The sequence below is a fragment of the Nelumbo lutea genome, chromosome 3 (assembly GCF_056320005.1).
Source record: "Nelumbo lutea isolate HS-2025 chromosome 3, American lotus-T2T, whole genome shotgun sequence".
NCBI lineage: Eukaryota > Viridiplantae > Streptophyta > Magnoliopsida > Proteales > Nelumbonaceae > Nelumbo > Nelumbo lutea.
Window position 1 is genome coordinate 41711829 of NC_142686.1, and position 14859 is coordinate 41726687.

The 14859-nt window shown below is 38.9% G+C and overlaps 1 pseudogene across 1 annotated transcript in view; it reads right to left on the minus strand.

Annotated features, from left to right (window-relative positions):
• Window positions 1-14859, minus strand: part of LOC148864487 (ATP-dependent zinc metalloprotease FTSH 11, chloroplastic/mitochondrial-like) — a 97956-nt pseudogene that overhangs the window by 11829 nt on the left and 71268 nt on the right. Inside the window, exons 14-15 of the transcript XR_016109574.1 lie at window positions 14676-14765; window positions 1652-1705 (exon numbers count right to left, since the gene is read on the minus strand). The product of XR_016109574.1 is annotated as an ATP-dependent zinc metalloprotease FTSH 11, chloroplastic/mitochondrial-like (transcript). The remainder of the gene's footprint in view (window positions 1-1651; window positions 1706-14675; window positions 14766-14859) is intronic.

Sequence of the window (14859 nt, forward strand, 5' to 3'; positions counted from 1 at the left end):
ATTCACACCCCCTTTTATAAGGAGAGATCTCGAGGTCCTAAAGCGAAGGAGCCAAAAGGGACTCCTATTTGGAAATGTGATCTTTGATTTGGTGTTGGTCGTTAGGGGGACACTGCTAGGGGTTCACCACGTGTCTCATGAGATCTCTCCAAGATGAAGTTTCCTTTCATCTAAGGATTCTCATAGCACATGTGTGCTACTTCCTTTCATGAGTATTTTATATTGACGTGACGTGGGTGGTGTTAGAACTAGTTTGACGTGTCCTACTTAATCCTACTGGATGTCCTGTTACAAGTAGCTTTGGTTGATGGTAATTTCGTTTATCGCTAGTCTGTGGTGGGTTTGAGCTCATCGTAGGTTTGTGACGAGTTGTGAACTCGTCGCAGGTCCTCGTTGGCTTGTGTGTCGCCGTGAGTGTTTCTTTGGTTTTAGTTTGATGCCTTCATTGCCATCGCAGTCATGGTGAACATGTACTTACACCCACATTTTCATTACTTCTTGGGAGGACATAGGTAGGTATGAGAACATCTTTGTGTGAGTCCATTGATCACTATCCTTCTAAAAACACCTTTCTCACCAGCACCACAGTATTCCAACACTAGCTGAACACCCAAACACTTTTCCCACAAGGTTAAATGTGGGATACAACAATAATACAAGGAAAAATAGGGGAAGAAAAAAATTTCCCAAAAATGTTGTAGGGCTCCAAAAAATCTGGGACTACTTCCTGCAGTCTCAGAAATTTACCACGATTCGAACACAAGGTTTTAGTAGCAACCAACCCACCATATGAGCATGCAAGCCCTAAACTCTAGATCTGGATTTTTTGCCAATTTTCATCCAAAAAATCCAAGAAAAATATAAAACAACTTCAAACCTCCATGGAAGCTATATCAAAATTCCTCTAAAACAAGGCACATCAACGGGCATCACAAACACATACGAACGCCACTGACTGTATGGACTGCTGACGTCAGTAGGTTGGTTTGTGAGTCATGACCAACAGATGATGCTTTCCTTGATCTTACGATGTTTTGATACCAAGTTTAATTATTCAAAGATGAAGGAAGAAGAAGAGGTTTTGTCAAGAATAATCGGTGTGTTACTGTTCACACCAAGAAACCTTTCATTTAACATATTGAGCAAAACTACATAGGGGCCCTTGAATAGGCACCCAAATACAAAAAACATTAAAGGAAATTAAATGCCCTTACACTCTCAACAACCCAATTGGAATGATTTTTAGTATTAAAAAACTGAACATTTTGGATTAGTGAAACAGTGGTATCTATATTATACTAGTCCAAGGATTATCCAATGCATACACTCATTAAATAGGATACCTTCTGCCCTTTTACCACGGCTGTCTTTATGTTCCACGACAAAGACAGTTGACAACCTAAGACTAATGACTTAACAGCTGTCTTGGTTGATTCACTATCACATAGAAATAGTCTAGGACTTTGTTTCCTCTGCCTATAATTTTACCATGTTCCAAGTTCAAACCCCCTCTAAAATGAAAAAAATGATTGGGGCAGGTATGTTTCCATTTAAAATTTCAAATCCTGTTATGCCTTAACACATCCTTTTGAGTAGGACAGGACCTCAATTTTCTTTATGTAAAATAATGAAGAAAACTAATCTTACATACCTTCTTTAAGAGGGCTTTAACACGTTAATATGCTTCTCTCAGGATTTTGATCACCTGCAATGTTTAAAATATATTATTTTAACTGCATTGTTTGTAGCTTTGGCAAATTAGTTCCAGATTCGTAGGATGTTTACCATAATCACATCAAGCATGGGATCAATGAAACTATAGAGTGTAGAGCAATAATATGTTATTTATGTTGCTGTTAGCATGTCAGTAGTGTCAATAAGTAAGTTATTTCAGTTAGCTTTCAGCTGCTGTTTATTTATGTTAACAGTAGACAGTAGGGGCAATATTGTAAGTTTATTGTGTTTTAAACTATTAAGATAAATAGCTGAGTGGAGCGGCAATGTGTAATTGGCCCACACTCTTTTTTTGAATTCTCTTCTCTTCAATTTCTCTTCTTCTTCTTCTTCTTCTTCTCTCTCTCTCTCCTTTCTCTTCTATTCTCTGAATTTTTTCTTACTGAATTTACATTACAGTCTCTACAAGACAAGTTGGTATCAGAACCAACTTAGGGTTTCTCATCTGAGTCTAATCAGGCCGGTTGCATGAGAACTTCCTAGGGTTGGAAGTTTTAGCAAGAATGGTCCATCAGCTGGTTCTTGGAGATTACTGGTAGAGTGCAGAAGTTTTCAAGGGATTGTAGAGTCCTGGAAAGTGTCCGGTGATCAGGAAGAATCAAAGGGAAGGAAAGAATTCAAGATTAGGGTTCAGACTGAGGATTGGAAGTGGCGTCCAGCCTGTTCTGGGTAAGTTTCAATTTTTCTTTGAGATCGACACCAATCAGAAACTGATTAGAGTGATCTGGAAGGAGCGGCTGGGTTCTTTCTGATTTCTCTGGATTTTTTTAGGGTTTTCCCAAACCCACGATCAGTTTTCTGACTGTTATTAGTTTCTGGGTAACAGTTAGATCTGTTTTAGCATTCCAGATTGATTGAAAATAATCTTTGGGAGATTATTAGGTCTGTTTCAACATTTCTGGGTGTTTGCTAAACCTTTTTTTTTTTAGAAAATGTAAAGTATAATTATATTAATCAATGGTCCTTTGTACAAAGAGAAACTGTACAAAACATAAGCAGGACCTCAAAAAAAGGCCACCTTCAAAAAATTACAGTCAAATGTATCTTCTTTAAAACCTGTATGTATAGACAACCAGATCCTAAGGAGCTCAATAGTCTTGTTAATGACCTCAGCTTCAGTAGAAGCTGTGTGATCAAAAGTCCTACTGTTCCTTTCAGTCCATGCTGCCCACAAAACAGCCAGAGGTAAAAAGGACCAGCACAACTTCCCCTTCTTTGTCATCCCCGGTATGTGCCAAGCCTCCAAGCATTCTTTAACTGAGGCAGGCATACTCCAGCTGACCTCTAAGCACTTTAGGAAATAGTTCCATATTTCTCCTATGAACTTGCAATGTAAAAACAGATGATTAACTGATTCCATCTCCCCACTGCACAGGTTGCAGTTCAAGTCATTGCATGGAAAACCTTTTTTCAACAACATTTCTTTTGTTAGGCATTTGTCTAAAACTGTCACCCAAGCAAAAAATTTAACTTTCATGGGTGCCACTGTCCCCCAAATGACCTGGCTAGGAAAACATGTACCATTTACACCTACTAAAAATCTGTAGGGATTTAACTGAGAATACTTCCAATTTCTCCCATTTCCACTCTTGAATTCAGTGTTTTAAAAGCGCAAGGGCCAATTTGTGCCTGACATGCAAGGCGCAAGTTGAGGTGCATGCCTTTTTAAGAAAGGCACAAAATTACAAAAAAAAGCTAAAAAATAAAAAAGTCAGAAAATTCAAAAAAAACCAAAAAAATTATAAAAATGCAAAAGAATTCAAAAAATATTAAACATAATGTTAATAAAAAATATAAACTTAAAATTTAAAATAAATGTTTTAAAAACCTATTATCTAAAATTAAAATACATAAACATAAAATTTAAAAATAAAAGCAAACATATAAAGCATTTTCAAGCATGTAAAACCCACAATCTCTTTTTTTCCTTAATTGCATTGCTTCAAGTAGCTAATGTGATATAAAACATATTGCATTCTTGATTCTATGAGTCACCTTTGTAGCACGCCCCTCGAGGCAAGCCCGAGCGAGTCTATGTTAGGGTCTGGAATTCTTATTTCTCACATAAAAAATAATGATTTTATAACTTTCATTGCCTTTTAAGAAGATATTTTATTGCAATGAATGAATGAACATTAGGCACATGCCTAAGCGCACCAGGTGTGCGCCTTTTGAAAGGGGTGCGCCTAGGACCTGGGCGAGGTGCATATCCCAAAATGCACCTTCCCTGTACACCTAGGTGCACCTTTTAAATCACTGCTTGAATCCTGGCTTTGCAAGTTCAGAGTCTGATCTTGAAGCAAAGCTAGAAGATCCCCTATCTGTTGAATCTCCTAATCATTGAAGTCCCTTCTGAAGGAGGGTTCCAGTAAATGTTTTCTCCCCTCTGAACAAAAGAATCAGCTACCAACACCTCTTTGTTAGCCGCCAAGTTGAACAAAGTAGGAAACAACTCTTTAAGGGACCTCTCCCCAGTCCAAGGGTCTAGCCAAGTTGGCTAAACCTTTTTTCAACTTTCCAAGTTGGCTGTTAGCAATTTCTGGGTGATAATTTCTTCAGTTTCAGCATTAAAAAAGAGTTCTTTTTCATAAATTACTTAATAGAGATGGCAGAACCTGAGTTATAGGCTCAGGGGGAAGGTGTTTGGGGGATGGAAACATGACTGGAAATACTTTTCAGATTACCACTGTCAAATTTGATGGATCAAATTACTTGGAATGGGCTTAGTCAACTATGATGGTTATTGGGGGTAGAGGGAAATTAGGCTGTGATTGGGGTGTAAAGAAACCAGCCAAGGAAAACCCATTATATGCCAAATGGGTTTAGGAGAACTATTTGGACATGACTTGGCTGTGCAATTCCATGCAACCTCATATTAGTCGAAATTACTCGTGGGCCAAAACTACTAAGGAAATTTGGGACATCATGAGAGAAACCTACTCCCAGCCACTTAATGTTGCTAGGGCCTATGAGCTGAAATGTGAAAATAATCTTAAGCAAGGAGAGAAACTAGCCTCAATTTACTTTTCTACTTTGAAATCTTTGTGGCATGAAATTGATCACCTAGAGACAATTGAATGGGAAAGTCAGAAGGATGCACAAACATACAGAAAACATGTTGAAACCAATAAGGTTTTTGAATTCCTAGCTGGTCTGAATTCAAAATATGATATTGTGAGGCAACAACTGCTCATCAGAGAGAGTGAGGCCTTGTCTCAGGCCTATTCCTTAGTGCACATTGAAGAAAGTAGGAGAAAGGTTATGTTACAATATCAACCTATGGAATCAGCCCTAACAGTAGTGAAACCGAAGAATGGAGGTGACAAGGAAAGGGATATGAAGAAAGAAGACAAGAGGGAGTTAGTTTGTGATCATTGCAAGAAACCGAAGCATACCAGGGACACTTGTTGGAAGCTGTATCCACATCTAATTCTAGAAAAGCTCAGAATCAAAAAGGGGAATGCCAATGTGGCAATTACTACTGATGGTGTATCACCCTTTAGCACAAGAGCCACATCCTTAGACACTATATATTCTGTCTGAGCTGCTTTGACTCTGTTGGAAAGTGAAGTCGGCACTTCAACCTCCTCATCTCAACTACTAGCTACAACATTTGCGACTCCCACTTTAGGATTTGCTCATTCAGGTACAAGGGCTTCAGTATATCATGCTTCAGCCCCAAGTAACATTGAACCTTGCTGGGTTATAGATTTAGGTGCATCTGACCATATGACTAGTTTATCCTCATTGTTTACTACTTATTGCTTATCCTCTGACAGAGACAAAGTGTTCATTGCTGATGTCTCCCTTGTTCCCATTTCTGGCAAGGGAGGCATTAGATTGTCTGATCCCATTTCCTTGTCTTCAGTTTTGCATGCTCCTAAACTTAGTACTAATCTACTTTTGGTTAGTAGCATCACTAAAAAATCAAAATTGTTTAGCGACTTCTTTCCTGATCGGTGTGTTTTTCAGGATTTGGAGACCAGGAAGGTGATTAGGATTGGTCGTGAGACGAATGGAATCTACCTACTTAGAGGGCATTCACATGGGGAAGATAAAGAAGTGAGGAGGTCATTAGTTTCTCACTCTATGAGCTAGGTTATGCTTTGGCATAATTGGTTAGGTCATTTGTCATTTAGGTCTTTGAAGAGTTTACTTCCCAGTTTGTTTGAGTCAGTTCAAATGTCTAGTTTAAAATGTAGAAGTTGTGAACTTGCAAAGCATTGTAGAACAACCTATTATTTAAGCAAGAAATTGTGCATACTGATGTTTGGGGACCATATCACATTACTACTATGGGGGGAAACAAATACTTTTTGTTGTTTGTTGATGACTATACTCGTTTCTCATGGGTTTGTCTTATGCGCTCTCGAGATGAGGTCCTTACTCCTTACCCTGACTCAGATTTTCCATCAAATGGTTTTGACCCAATTTGGAGTCAAAATCAAAATTTTCAGATCCGAAAATGCTAAAGAGTATTTTCCAAAACCATTGGCTTCATATTTCCTTGATCATGGGGTTATCCATCAGAGCAGCTGTCCCAATACACCTCAGTAAAATGGGGTTGCTGAAAGGAAAAATAGGCATATATTGGAGGTGGCCAGAAGCATTATGCTGAACTCTAATGTTCCCACACGTTTTTTGGGGGATGCTATCCATACCGTTGTGTACCTCATCAACTGACTTCCTCCATGGGTCCTAGACATGAAAATTCCATTTAGCCTATTATATCCCGATAAGGACTTGTTTACTATTCCTCTTAAGACCTTTGGATGTACTTGCTTTGTTCAAATTCTTGGGCCTCATCGCTCAAAATTTGATCCTAAAGCCCCAAAATGTATTTTTCTTGGGTATGCACAAAATCAAAAAAGATATTGTTGCTATGAACCTATTTCTGGGAAACGGTTTGTTTCTATGGATGTTGTTGTTAGATTGAAGTGTTTTATTTCTGCTGTTAGATTGTTGTCAACATGTTCTTTTCTTTTATTTTTAGGGTGGGCCGCCAGGGACCTACTTGTAATTTCTTTTTTTATTTGTTACATCATATTATTATAAAAGAGAAGCTGGGCACTACCAGCCTAACTTTTTGACTCTCACACATCTTCCTTCCCCTTCTCTTCTCTTCTCTTCTCTCCTCTCTCTTCTCTCTCTCTATTCTTGTGAGAAAACATGGTATCAGAGCACAAATCTGGGCAATAGGAGTCATTTTTTCTTCTGAATCATATCCATTCAACCCAGATTTCTGATTTCCTGAACAGTAAGGACAAGAAACCCTAATTGTTTGATCAGAACTACTTCTTGCCGTTTTTTATCTGGGTTCTTACCTTGGTCGTAGCACCAAGGTAACCCTAGTAGGAGGCTGATGCTGTGAAACTTCTTTTCTCCTTTTCGGTTGATGCTGTGAAGGCTTAGTCGTGGTTTTACATCTTCGTACAGGTGCTGTACAGGGGTGTGTGATCCCCTTTATCATAGGTATGTGCTATGATTGATTGGTGTGTGAAGTGTGTAGTCCAATGGTGACTATTTTTCAATTTTTCTGGACTGGTAGTAGATTGGTTCTGGACTGTTTACTTTCTGCTAGTAGACCTCAGCAGTGTGCACTTTATTTCAGAAGTAATTTGTGGGGTTTTATGCCCTAAGTGTGACTGTGAGAAGTAGTACTTGTGTAAGGACTGGTCTTGTACACCTGCAGCCTTTGATTTTGACTTGTAGACCTGCTTTTGCCAATGGCGAATGATGATTCTGCCTCATATGGGGTTACAACAACCCATAGTATAGCTGGTATGGGGGCTAAAAGTATGTTGTTTCCTATGTCAATTACTCCTTTAAACGGCCTGAAGGCCCTGAACTACCTGGAGTGAGCTAAAGGTGTAAAACTTTATGTAACAATAAGGGGAAAAACTGGTTACATAAATGGAAGAGTGAAGAACCCAAGAGTGGGACTGCTGAACATGATCAGTGGGACCAAGAAAACAATATGGTGATGTCTTGGCTTCTTGCAGCCATGGAATCTGATGTGAAGAAGAATTTTATGTGGGCAGACATTGCGAGTGAGATATGGGAACAAGCCAAAACCACCTATTGAACAAAGGCACTATGCCAAAATCTACTAGTTACAAGCTGAATCCTCAACCTGTAAACAGGGGAACCGTAGCTTGTCAACCTATTATTCAGCCCTTACCTCAATATGGAAGGAATTGGACCATTAACAGGCTATAGAATGGAAACATGATGATGATGCTAGAGCCAATAAGAAGTTGGTTTCTCAGCAGTGGGTTTTTGCCTTTTTGTTGGGACTAAACCCCGTTTATGAGCCACTTAGAATTCAGATCTTAGGAAGTAAAGATTTGCCTTCAGTCCAAGAGGTGTATACCCTTGTTCAGCCCGAGGAAAGTAGGCGGAGTGTGATGGTTACAACTGAGGGGGAGCAACAGGTAGTATTAGCTGCAATGGGTGGTAATAATATGGGAAAGAAAAATGACTCCAATAGAGTTAATGATAAGGACAAGGTATTGTGTACCCACTGCCGGCGTTCAAGACATACACGTGACACATGCTAGGAGATCCATGGGAGGCCAAAGTGGGCTCTAAGAACCAAGACCAGGGTCAGAAGAAGCCTAATATATCACACAATACAGAAAATGTGGCAACCCAAGAAACTCAGTCTACTAGGGTGTCAACAGATACTACTCGAGAGCACTTCATTGGTTCTGACCCCAAGGAACATATCATTAACTCCTTCCGTAGTCATTTGGAATCATATGGTAGGGCCTTGCGCCAAATGGACAGTTTAGCTATTGGTAACCCTTCTACTTCATTTGCATCTACATTAGGTAATGCAACCTCTGCCTTTCATGTCTCCACTGCCACTGACTCCCCCTAGATCATTGACTTAGGGGCATCTAATCACATGACCGGTAAGCCAAACCTATTCCTGTCTTATAACCTTTTGTCAAGAAGGGATAAGGTGAGACTTGCAGATGGATCATTCTCCTCCATTGCAAGCCAAGGATCAATATCCCTCTCTCATGGACTTAACCTAAATAATGTTTTGCATGTTCCTCAACTTCCCATAAATCTTCTTTCTGTTAGTAGCATCACAAACTCATTAAACTGCAATGTAACATTTTTTCCTGATTCATGTGTTTTTCAGGATCTAACTTCTAGGAGGACAATTGGTAGAGGAAGCTTAGTGGATGGTCTCTACACTCTCAACAACAAGGCTAGTTTCTCAATGTCATCCTCAGAGTCGCATAGACAGTCAAATAAGAGTCAAATTTTTTTGTGGCATAATTGGTTAGGTCATGTGTCTTTTGAAATAGTGAAGTCTTTGTTTCCATTTTTATTTAAGTCCTGTTCAGTGTAAGATTTCCATTGTCAAACATGTCAGTTGAGTAAGCAATGTAGAGCAATATTTCATTCAAGTAAATAAAAGATCTGGTTTTCCTTTCCATATTGTGTATTCTGATGTGTGAGGGCCTACTATAATAATTTCAGAGGGTGGGTATAAATACTTTATCACATTGATTGATGATTTCTCCCGTTATACATGGGTATTTCCCATGCATAGCAGAGACAAAGTTTCAAAGATTGTGAGAGATTTCTAGAGGATGGTGCTTAAACAGTTTTATGTTGAAATTCAAATCTTTCAATCAGACAATGAGAAGAAATATTTCCATGGGGAGCTCAATGAGTTCTTTGCTTCTCATGGATCCATTCATAGGAGCTCATGTGCCAAAACACCGCAATAAAACGGTGTTGCAACAAGAAAGAACAGACACCTCCTTGAGGTAGCCTGAGGGGTGATGCTACATATGAATGTTGCCAAACGTTTTTGGGTTGAGGCTGTACTTGATGCTGCTTATGTCATAAACTGCATGCCCTCCAGAGTATTAAACTATAAGACCCCTCATTAGTTATTGTTCCCTCAATCTCCTTTATTTTCCATTCCCATGAGGGTGTTTGGTTGTCATGCTTTTGTCCATGATTTATCTTCGTCCTGTGGCAAATTGGATCCTCGGTCTATTCCTTGTATCTTTCTGGGGTATCCCTCCTCACAAAAGGGTTACTAGTTCTTTGATCCTATGGGTCATAAGTTCTTTGTCTCCATGGATTTATCGTTCTTTGAGTCTGAACTGTTCTTCCCTGCTTCTCCTCAGGGGGAGAGTAATGTGGAAGAGAAGCAGGTCTGTATCCAGGTCTGTCAAGTCTCTTGGCCTTCTATTTCTTAGGAGTGAGCAAAAAAACCGAAAAATCGAACCGGTCGGTTCGGTGTTTTTGAAAAACCTAAGGTACTGATATACACATATTTCTATATATTTTATATATACTTATGTATATTAAATATATTTTATATATTATAAATTAATAAATATGCATTATATATAAATATATATATTTATAATATATTATACATTATTTATTATTTAAAATATAATCTGTTATATATATTTATATATATTTTTATAATATATCTTGTAAAAACCAAAAAACCGATGAACCAAACCAACCAACCATTAACCGACTGGCTTTGGTTCAGTTTTGGTTATTGGTTTTCCAAAAACTGGTAATACTGGTTCGGTTCCAAAAAATGCCCACCGAAGCGTGAGCACCCCCCTACTATTTCTGGATCCTACTCCTTTTCGTGTCTTCCAACGTAAACGTCGTAGAGATCAGCATTGTGACAAAGATGTGGAGCCACCAAACACTGAGCAACCAACACCATCAGATTCCCAGGAGGTAAGTCCAACACCTTCTATTTCACCTGTTGATACCCTGGCTCCTATTTCGGTTGTGGATGACCTTGACATTCCCATTGCTCATAGAAAGGGAGTCAGGTCATGCACTACCAAGCATCCCATTACCCAGTATGTTTCCAATGACCACATTTCCCCCTCTCACTATGCCTTCCTATCTACAGTTGATAGCACCCCCATACCTAGAAATGTGGCAAAAGCTTTAAAATATCCTAAATGGATAGATGCTATGAAGGAGGAGATTAATGCCCTCCATAAGAATCAAACATGGGAGTTGGTGGATCTTTCAAAAGGGAAAGACCTAGTGGGGTGTAAGTGGGTGTTTACAGTGAAACACAAGGCAGATGGGACAGTTGAAAGGTAAAAAGTAATGTTGGTAGCTAAAGGATACACTTAAGTCTATGGTATTGACTATGATGAGATGTTTGCTCTAGTAGCTAAGATGAATTCAATTCGAGTTCTTTTATCATAAGCTACAATCTTTGACTAGGAATTGCATCAACTAGATATAAAGAATGCCTTTTTAAATGGTGATCTAGAGGAGGAGGTGTACATGGTTCAACCGCCAGGTTTCTGTGCCAAAGGAAGTGAAAATAAGGTGTGCAAGCTAAGAAAGTCCCTCTATCACTTAAAACAATCTTCTAGAGCATGGTTTAGTAAATTTCATATGGTGGTTCAGAAAGTAGGGTTCAAAAAATGTCAATTTGATCACACTCTCTTTGTAAAGAGATGTCAGGAACAAGTGGTTGTATTGATAGTGTATGTGGGTGATATCATCATTATAGGAAACTGGAGCACAAAAATACAAAAGTGGAAGGAATTCCTTGCTTCTCAATTTGAAGTGAAAGATCTAGGTCCCCTAAAGTACCTTCTAGGAATTGAAGTTGCCCGCTCAAAAAGGGGCATCTTCATTTCTCAGAGGAAGTATATCCTAGACCTGTTACAGGACACAGGCAAGTTAGGTGTAAAACCAGCAGATACCCCTATGGATGTTGATCATAAACAAGGAGATTGTGATGGTGAACCACCGAAAGATGTGAAACAATTTCAAAGGTTAGTGGGAAGGTTTCTTTATTTGTCCATGACACGTCCAGACATTGCTTATTCAGTTGGGGTCCTGAGCTAATTCATGCATTCCCCAAAGAGACCACACATGGAGGCAGCAAAAAGGATTCTTAGGTATTTGAAGAAGTATTAGGGAACAAGTTTACTATTTAGCCAACATAATCATCTGAGAGTGGAAGTCTATACAGATGCTGACTATGCAGGTGCTATGGATGATAGAAAGTCCACAAGTGGGTACTGTACTTTTGCAGGAGGAAATCTAATGACATGGAGAAGTAAGAAACAAAGTGTAGTTGCAAGCACATTGAAGTGGACAAGCACTTCATAAGAGAAAAATTGGAAAAGGGAGAAATTTGTACTCCTTATGTTAAATCCAAGGAGCAACTTGCTGATGTTCTCACAAAAGGGCTCCCATACTTGCAATACAATGAACTGCATGACAAGTTGGGCATGATAAATATATTCAACCCAACTTGAGGGGAGTGTTGTTGGATTGAAGTGTTTTATTTTTGTTGCTAGATTGCTATCAGCCTAGATTGTTGCCAGCATGTTCTTTTCTTTTATTTAAGTTTTGTTTTTAGGGTGGGCCGCCAGGGACCTACTTGTAATTTCTTTTTTATTTGTTACATCATATTATTATAAAAGAGAAGCTGGGCGCCGCCTGCCTAACTTTTTGACTCTCATACATCTTTCTTCCCCTTCTCTTCTCCTCTCTTCTCCTTCTCTATTCTTGTGAGAAAACAAGTGTCACATTCTTTGAGGATGTACCCTATTATCATAGAGTTTCTTCTTAGGGGGAGAATAGTGAGATTGGGTCTCATTCATCAGAAATTCCATTACTCGTCCTAATTACTGAAGGGGAGTGTAGTGAAGAGGGTTATAAAAAATGTCGGGATTTGAAGGTGTATCACAAGTGGTGAAGGCAAGTTGATTTCTGTCATCAATAGTCCATGCCAACTCCAATTTCCTTTGTGGCTCCAGATCCAAGTACCACTGTTCCTTTATCTCTCACTACAGATGAAATACCTCTTATACCTCCCATTGTTGAGCCTTCTCCTCCTCCTTTGGATGATCTTGATCTCCCAATTGTAGTCCGTAAAGGGAAGCACCACTGTACCTCATCTAAAGCTCATTGTATCTCCTAGTTTCTGTCTCATGATCATTTGTTTCCATCCTATAAGTCTTTTTTGGCATCTATTCTTGCTATTTCCATTCCTCGAACAGTGCAAGAAGCCTTGTCAGTACTTGAGTGGAAGGATGCAATGAAGGTAGAGATGGATGCTCTTCTAAAGAATAATACATGGGAGTTAGTTGATTAACCTAAAGGGAAGAAACCGGTTGGGTGTAGATGGGTGTTTACAGTGAAACATAACACTGATGGCTCCGTTAAAAGATATAAGGCCGGATTAGTTGCAAAGGGGTTTATACAAACATATGGCATAGACTATTTGGAGACTTTTGCATCAGTAGCCAAGATGAATACTATCAAAGTTTTACTATCCATTGCAGCAAATTTCTCATGGCCATTGTTTAAGATGGATGTAAAGAATTCCTTCCTCGATGGTGATTTGCAAGAGGAGGTGTATATGGAGTTACCTCCTGGATTCTATAGTACAGAAGTGGGGAAGAAGGTTTTCTAGCTAAATAAAACCTTATATGGACTGGAATAGTCTCTAAGAGCATGGTTTGATAGATTTAGATAGGCCCTTGAAAAATTCGGCTATGTACAAGCCCAATCAGATCACTCTTTTCATTAAGGGAATTGATTCCTCCTTAACTTTACTTGCTTTATATGTGGATGATATTGTGGTGACAAGAAGTGATGCCCATGAGATTGACTCTCTTAAGCAATTTTTTCACCAAGAATTTGAGGTTAAAGATTTGGGAGAACTACGGTATTTCTTGGGAATTGAGGTAGCATGGTCTAAACATGAGATTTTTGTCTCCTAAAGGAAGTATGTTCTCGATCTTTTGGAAGAAACTAGGAAGCTAGGTGTTAAACCTGCTGACACACCTATTGAACAAAATCACAAGTGTAGAAGGTGGAGAGCCCCATGAAGACAAGGTTATGTTTCAACTATTGGTTGGGAAACTTCTTTTATCTTTGCCTCCACGACCGGACATTTCTTATGCGGTCAGTGTTGTTAGCCAGTATATGCATTCTCCCCGAACTACTCACCTTCTTGCAATTAAGAGGATCCTTGCTTATCTGAAGAGATGTCCAGGCAAAGGAATACTCTTCAAAGATAATGGTCACATGAAAATAGAAGTTTACATAGGTGCTAATTGGGCAGGGTGTGTTGATGACAGGAGATCCACCTCTAGATATTGTGCTTTTGTAGGAGGAAATCTTTTCTCTTGAAGAAGCAAGAAACAAAATGTTGTTGCTTGTTCCAGTGATGAAGCTGAATACAGATCTATGGCAAATGGTGTGGCTGAAGTATTATAGTTAAGATCTCTATTTGAGGAACTAGGCATTTCTTATGGGAAGCCCCTGATGTTGTATTGTGATAATCAAGCAGCTATTAACATTGCCCATAATCCGGTTCAACATGACAGAACTAAGCATATTGAAGTGGATTGACACTTTGTCAGAGAGAGAGAGAGAGTTGCTTTTCAAGAAGTGGGTCTTCCATATATTGCCCCTAACATGCAACTTGCTGATCTCTTCACCAAGGTGGTCCCAAAGACCAAGTTGGAAACATATTTATGTAAGTTGGGAATGATTGATATCTACTCCCAACTTGAGGGGGAGTGTAGAGTTGTGGAGCAATAATATGTTATTTATGATGCTGTTAGCATATTAGGTGTTGCTGTTAGAATGTTAGTAGTGTCAATAAGTTAGTTATTTCAGTTAGTTTTCAGGTGCTGTTTATTTATGTTAAATTGTTAACAGTAGATAGTAGGGGCAATATTGTAAGTTTACTATGTTTTAAACTATTAATATAAATAGCTGAGTGGGGCGGCAATGTGTAATTGACCCACATTTTTTTTCTGAATTCTCTTCTCTCTCTCTCTCTCTCTCTCTTCTTTCTCTGAATTATTTCTTACTGAATTTACATCTCTGGATTACAGTCTCTACAAGACAAGTGAAACAACTAAAGATTCAAAGAGAGATACCTCCCCATCAATGCGTGATTGCATCTCTGAACCTGGTCGCTCTTTGATATAAACTGGTCCAGTTGTACCACTCATCCCACAAGTCATTACCTGGCATACAAAATGGTAGCCATAGAATTTTTTTATCAATATGATAGCTATAGAACTTACAAAATTAACATTGAGACAGGAGTACCATTAGTTA